Source organism: Nicotiana attenuata, chromosome 5 (assembly GCF_001879085.1).
Source record: "Nicotiana attenuata strain UT chromosome 5, NIATTr2, whole genome shotgun sequence".
NCBI lineage: Eukaryota > Viridiplantae > Streptophyta > Magnoliopsida > Solanales > Solanaceae > Nicotiana > Nicotiana attenuata.
Window position 1 is genome coordinate 55,659,274 of NC_031993.1, and position 7,605 is coordinate 55,666,878.

A 7,605-nucleotide genomic window follows, 5' to 3' on the forward strand; every position below is an offset into this window, starting at 1 on the left:
TCTACATGATTCAACAACCACAAAATAATCCCAATTCATGTCAACAGTCCTATTTAAACAGTCCATTCAATTACAAATAAGTATAGTTTAAACACATGTTACTAGTATCAAAACTAACAGCAATTATGAGAACAAATTCAAATAGAAAAGTTTGTATTCTTCATCAGAGGACTTCAAAGTGCATACACAACGATGTTTGCTTCCAGGACTTCTAAATCGAGGAAATGTACCTGGATATCAAATTAACAGGGAAAATAGGAATCAGCAGCAGTCAGCAACAAAACAGCAGGGTCAGCCAATAATTCCAGTAGCAGAAATTAATTTAGAAAAACCAGGCAATGGTATCACACCAAATCAGCACTAAATACACCCAAATAAGCTCGAATACACTCCAAAACCCCTTTGAAATTAAAGCTAGAAGCAATAGGAAACTCAGTTGATAACTAGCTTGCAATCAACTCAAAATTTTGAGGCAACACTAGTTTTTTTTTTTGAAATTTTCTGCTGGATTTTTGTATTTTTTTTGGATTTTTTTTTGACGGGAATAAAGATCTAGGAGAACATTTGAACTATAGAAATGCAGATTTTAACTTTCTTAGGCTTTGAGATTCAAATTTGAACTTTAGACTTGAAGAAAAGAATTTTTTAGGGGGAATTTGAGGCTGGTAAGGACTTGGGGATTCTTCAGACTTCCAAAAACTTCCTATTCAAGGCACTTGAATGCCTATTTATAGGCAAACTTAGGGTGCAACTTCAGATTTTCATTTTACTCATTAGTCCCTATTTTATTTTCATTCTTCCCTTCATTTTCTGACTTGTTATACAAATAACTACACCTATTTTGTGAACTTCAATTCAAAACCCCTTCTAGAAAGTCCTAGGGGGTTCTATTATGATTTTTCCATGCTTGAAATCCCTAAACNCAGATTTTGACTATTGGACCCTAATTAATGCCTTGTTATCCAAGTTACTGCATTAAAATACAGAAAACTTACACTTAAGCCCCCTTCTAGAAGGTCCTAGGGTATTCTTTTAACTACACAATGCCTATACTACCCTTGCCTTTGTTTTGAATTTACCAATCTTAATAAAACTACCCTTTCCCCATGCCCAAACTACCCTTATTACCTCCTAAAATTACTGACACTAATTAAACTCCAGCAGCTATAACCAATCAACTATACTAACTTAAACTAACTAAGACTAATTAATTGAAATTGAACTGTAATTTTAATGAACCATTATCTAACAATTAAAAATGAAACTAAAGTAAAATTCATATCAACAACACAATCATGTATCAAAGGCGGGCGTACACAATATGAATCAATAGAATCGAAATTAATGCTAAGGAGACTAGTCAGAAAACAAAACCAAACTAAACTATTCAATAAAGTAAAAATTAAGGAACTAACCACTGAATTAAACCAACAATATCATAACCAAAATCAAAACAAAACTAAAAATCAAAAATTATGCGGCCTAAGACAACTAAATCAAAATCAAAATTAAACTAGAAATTAGAGGCTATGAGAGCAGAATTAATCAAACAAGAAAAAAAATCAATTAAAAGGAAGAAACTCACTTATTTTGGTCTTCAAACTTAATCGATTGAATTCTAATTAATATTATAGGTTCATTTTGTCAAAAACAAACGTATAACATTAACTACAATTCTCAGAATTATTAGAACTCCAGACAGGTGGAAAACTCGAAAACCCTAGATGTGAAATTGGAGACGGCCTGGTGAACTTCGAAAAAAAATAACCACGGATTTGTGAAGGGGAGGACGAGGAGACTGTATGGTGAAGATTTGGAGTCATTTGGATGAACTTGTGTTTTGAGACCCGATTTTCAAACACATATTCGAAGCTTCTGGGTTTGATTCGAGGGAATATAGTCGTCGATTAGTGATGAGGGAGAGGAGAGGGAGCTGTGGTGTTATTTTGGCCGGGTTTGGAATAAGTAGTGATTTGACCGGTATTTTTGAATTAATATTGGAGAAGATGGGTTGTGATTCGAGGGGGATGGTTATGGGGGTTGGAAAGAGGAGGGGAAGATGAGTTTGTGGTGAAGTTTTGGGGCCATTTGGAACTTCGCCGCCGCCGCCGGCGATTTTCGGCCGGCGGCGGATGGCGGAGGGACGGTGGCGTTACGCCGGCGTGCATTAAGGGGTTCTGAGAGATGATTGAGGGGTAGGGGGTCTATCCGACACTTTTATATTAAATGAGGAGGGACTTCTCGACCGTTGGATCAAGCAACCTAGACGGCTAGGATTAACTTGACGTAAAACGACGTCGTTTAGTCATTAGGGGGTCTGGACCGGGTTGGACGACGGGTCTTGGGCTCATTGACCGGGTTATTTCGTTTGGGCTCAGCCATTTTGGCCCAAATTCGGGTCTTTTAAGACCAACTTTTCTCTTTTTCTCAAAAATTAAGTCCTACTTAAAGCAAATCCATGACAAATTCAACAATTAACAAAAAATGCAAAAATGGACTATTTTTGTTATTTTCTTTATATTTTGTTTTAAAATAATTTAACTACTAATTAATCCTAAAAATATGAAATTGAATCCTAAATGCAAACGCGAAGTGTATTTTTTTTTATATTTTTCATATGAATTAAAATGCACAAATAAATGCAAACAATTAACAGAAAATAACACAAAAAAATTCACAAAATTGCAGAATAATGAAAGAAGTCATTTTGTTTGAATTTTTGGGAGTAATTCACTCAGGGCAAAAATCACGTGCTCACAGCTGCCCCTCTTTTCTCGGGAACACGCAGAGTTCTCGGGCAAAGATAAGTGAGCGGATACGAGCGATTTTTGCCCGTCCGAATACTCCGTGTGAAGCATTTTTGAAAACCGTCTGACCGAACCCTGCTTCAAAGGTTGCCTACATATCCTTGGCTGTAAAGGAATCAGGTCAGTGTAGTTCTGGAAATTTTGGTAGCTGGGACTACCAGGAGCTGTGATTTCACTGTTGTTGTTGCTGCTACTGCTTGCTGAACCCCTTATTACACCAAAAGGAAAATCAAAGCTAAGCTAGCTATGCCTATCAACTATGAGTTACAAGATTCCTATCTATAAATCTCTTGAAACTTGATCTTGGGTCTTAGCTGATTTTTGCTGTAGACTCCGATCTGAATCTTGATGCTCGCAGGCTGTAGGTGTCAGTTCTTTCTTCAGCATTGGGTCAAAACAGGATCAGCGGAACTTGTGGCTTCAATCAGATTTTGAGCAATCCGCACCCTTGCTTGCCTCACTTTTGAGTTTATTTCTTTTTGTTCTTTTCTTCTTTTCTTGACTCTGGATTGAGACTCATTCCATTGGTCATCTAACGAAATTTTTCTGCCCCAATTTTCACAAGGAAAATTTCGTGAATTAGTTGTGACATATATCTAAGCAGTCAAATTAGGATTGTGTAGGGAGAGCCTCGGTTTTTGGCCGGGATTTGGAAAGAAAAAGCTCTGGGATTTGGAAAAAAAAGGCTCCACGGTTTTTTGGCCGGGATTTGGAAAGAAAAAGCTCCACGGTTTTTGGCCGGGAGATCCTCGGTTTTTGGCCGGGATTTGGAAAGAAAAGCGTTTTTTGGCCGGGAGATCCTCGGTTTTTTGGCCGGGATTTGGAAAGAAAAAGCTCCACGGTTTTTGGCCGGGAGATCCTCGGTTTTTTGGCCGGGATTTGGAAAGAAAAAGCTCCACGGTTTTTTGGCCGGGAGATCCTCGGTTTTTGGCTGGGATTTGGAAAGAAAAAGCTCACATTTATAACAAGCAATAAGTAAATGTCATGAAGGATAAAGGGTACACAAATTTCGTTAAAGGTGGCCAATTTGGGATAAAATACGGGTCGAGCAATAATACTCGATATTTCTGGACTAGTACCATACAAGGTACCATATGACCATGTTAGTATGATGTATAAAGTATATTAAAAATAATTAGAATTTTAAGTCATTTGAAATAATTTTTAATTATGCGGGTAATTGGTTAATTAACGGGTAATGAGATATTACCTAATTAAATAATAAGCGGATAAAAATTAATAAACGTGGTAGCAAGAAAGCTTACCAAACATATGACTAAGTAGTTATTTAACCTTAGGTGGCAACCAAGGGTGTTAGATATACACTACATTTCTAATAAATTCAGTATTTTGGATCACTACTTCATCTTGTCTAACGTTTTCAAGACTTCAATTAGATAGGATGTTTGGTACTAGCAACGAATTTCCTACGAAATCCCTACAATTAGAATCCACAACATAAATTGTCCAAACTCATATAATCAAACCATTAAATTTTATATTTTTGTAAGCAACACTCTAAAAGGAGTAGTACTCTTTTACGTGATTTTCTGCAAAAATTTTGCTAACTATACAGAGGAGTCATCCTCCTTAATTATAACGTGACATTTCTGCTTCAACGAGAATTCGAGCAAGAATATCATTTGGATTTTTCCCTACTCCAGGTATGTTAAGGCCATTTTTTGGCATGATCCAAATTATACAAAAGAAACGAGCAAATGCACAGTTTTCATAAACGACTCTATTCATAAAAATACTAAAGGTCTCTATGTTCTTGATTCTCCATGTGACATATTATTACATCTTCTGTTCATGGATCTCGGAATAATACGTAGTTGAAAAAGTTTATCCGAAAGGAATATTGAGATTATTACGTATTTTTCATGCATTTCATTTGTTTATACATGTGCATCAACCCACGACCAGATGGCGTTATATACGTGTATTTATACGTATTTATATATATGTATATGGGATATGGGAAAAGGTTACGGCGTTATATACGCACCACCAACTGATCAGTTGGTATATGTTGATAATGTTGCCCACAGTGGCCGAGAAGATATGATGGGATGCCCTCAAAGGCATGATGATATTATGTACGCCTTACCTATGCATGATCGTGTCTAGTAGAGTCTTGTTTATGAGTGTATTGTGCACCACATGTATATACAGGAGGCTATATGACATATAGGATGTTATCCTCTCTTTTAATCTTAGATCGTGCGATATAAGAATTCATGTTCCTAACGATATGTTACATTTTCAGTGATGCCTCCGAAGACTACAGCTGCTAGTACGGGTCAGAAGGCTACGAAAGTGTTAGAAAGAGATATAAGTTACACTATGGAGTCAGACCCATCGAAGATCATGGGTTCTATTGAGGAGGATCCATCCGAGGATCCATTTGAGTCCTCCGTTCAAGTTATTTCGACCATTCCGGCAGCAGATGGGGTGAGAGGAGTTCCGACCTCACCAAGGCCCTTAGTTTCATTATCACAGCCCGTTGATCAGGGTATGAGGGGAGTAGTGCATGGATTGGCACAGCCGGATTTCCCTCAGGCTCAAAACTATGTCAAGGTATTTGCGGACACCAGCTCTTCTGAGGTTCCAGATAGTCCATAGTCTTGGGAGTTCGTCAATCAAGGTTCGCAGTGTATGTTATGGGATATGCAAAGGAAGAAGATAGTAGTCGGGCCAAGAGGGGGAAGGTAAATGATAAGGATATGAAGGTTCCGCTTGGAAGTGTGTCCGATCGAGGTTCTTATATAGGATGAGGCAAGGACCCTCTACTGTAGACTTCCTCCAGGTGTCAGTTTTTGGTTGGTGAGTTCCACCTCTTCTTGGAGTATTACCAAGTCAGGGTTCTGAATGTGTTAGGTTGTTTTATGAGGACGTAGGGAGCCCCATCCCGACTTGTATATATTATGGTTATGCCTACTTAGAGGTTTTTTGCAGACAGTATCCTGTATATAGTTTTGGATATGATATGTCTACGGCCTTGCTGACCCCTATGTATATAAACCTTTTTCTAAATTAGTTATGCAAGTTAAGTCTTAATATTGTTACTTATATATGTGGATGTCGCCCGTAATGGCCCGTGATAGATTTGATAATAAACAAGGATAAGGAATGTAGTGTTCGGTTGGGTAGAACTTAATATTATAATGGGTGTGGACTGATTGGCTTTTTGTTATGCTAACATCAAGTATATGTCAAAGATGGTTTGATTTAAGTTCCCAGGAGAGCCTGTTTTAGAACGGGAAGGTAATACGGCATCGCCAAGAGGTAAATTTATCTCCTATCTCAAAGCAAGGAAGATGATCAGAAAGGACTATATTTATCACTTAGTTCGGGTTTGGGATGTGGTACCAACCAAGAGTGGCCTTGAAAGAAGCAAGCCTACTCTTCTTCATGTGTAATGCTTTCTTTAAGGATATCTTTCTTTTCGTAAGCCCACAAGGGATACTCTTACTCGAACTAGCCATCCCTTGGGAACCGTCTCCCCTTTTACCTTGCAATGAGCCATTCAGTTCTTTCCTGTGGTTAATGAGTTTCCCGATGTTTTTCCCGATGAACATTAGGGTCTCCCGCTAGAGCAAGAAGTTAAGTTTGCTATTGACCTACTACCAGATACGCATCCAAGATCTATTCCTCCCTATAGAATGGCCCCCGTAGAGCTAAAAGAGTTGAAGGAACAACTAAAGGATTTGCTTGAAAAAGGCTTTATCAGACCTAGTACATCACTATGGGGAGCACATGTGTTAATTGTGAGGAAGAAAGACGGTTCCTTACGGATATGTATTGATTATAGACGGTTGAATAAGGTGACGATCAAGAATAAGTACCCGCTCCCGAGGATTGATGATTTATTTGATCAGTTGCAAGGTGCCAAGTGTTTTTCAAAGATAGACTTAAGGTCCGGGTACCATCAGGTAAGGGTTAAGGAGGAAGGTATTCCAAAGACAGCATTCAGGACCAGATACGGGCACTTTGAGTTTCGTGTTATGTCGTTCGATTTGACCAATGCCCCAAGCAGTATTCATGGATTTGATGAACCGTGTGTTCAGGCCCTCTTTAGATCTGTTCTTAATCGTATTTATCGACGATATATATTGGTATGTTCTCATTCAGAGGCTGAGCATGCAGATCACTTGCGTACTGTGCTCAGAGTTCTACAAAAAGGGAAGTTGTATGCAAAATTCTCTAGATGTGAATTCTGGTTGAACTCTGTAGCTTTCCTTGGGCATATCTGTTTGGGTGAAGGCATCCCGGTGGATACACAAAAGATTGAGGCAGTAAAGACTTGGCCTAGACCCACAACACCGACGGAGGTTCGTAGCTTCTCCGTTTGGCAGGTTATTACAGGAAACTTGTAACGGAATTTTCTTCTCATTTAAGCACCTTTGACCAAAGTGGTATGTGGTGTCTCGCTTGATGCTCCGGAATAACAAAAGAAATCTATGGTGCAAGTAAGTTGAAGAAAGGTTGCGAATAAGTATAAATAGATATGTATAGGTCGCAAGCTAATGTATGGTAGAGCGACAGGGTTTTAGGAAGACAGGGGGAAGGATAAGAAAAGATGAGTAAAAAGGTAACAAGAATGGATAAGTCCTTGGGGTTAAGCTCATAAGAGAGCTGATGGTTTCTCTAAGTTATAGAAGGCTCGGTATAGCCTGAATGAACTCAAAGGAGTCTAAGAGTAGTAGCCTTTAGAATAGATGAAATGCTTCCCTGGTAGTGGAATAAGGGCGTAATGTGATGGATAAAGGATGAATTTTGGGCCTTCGAAGAGAGG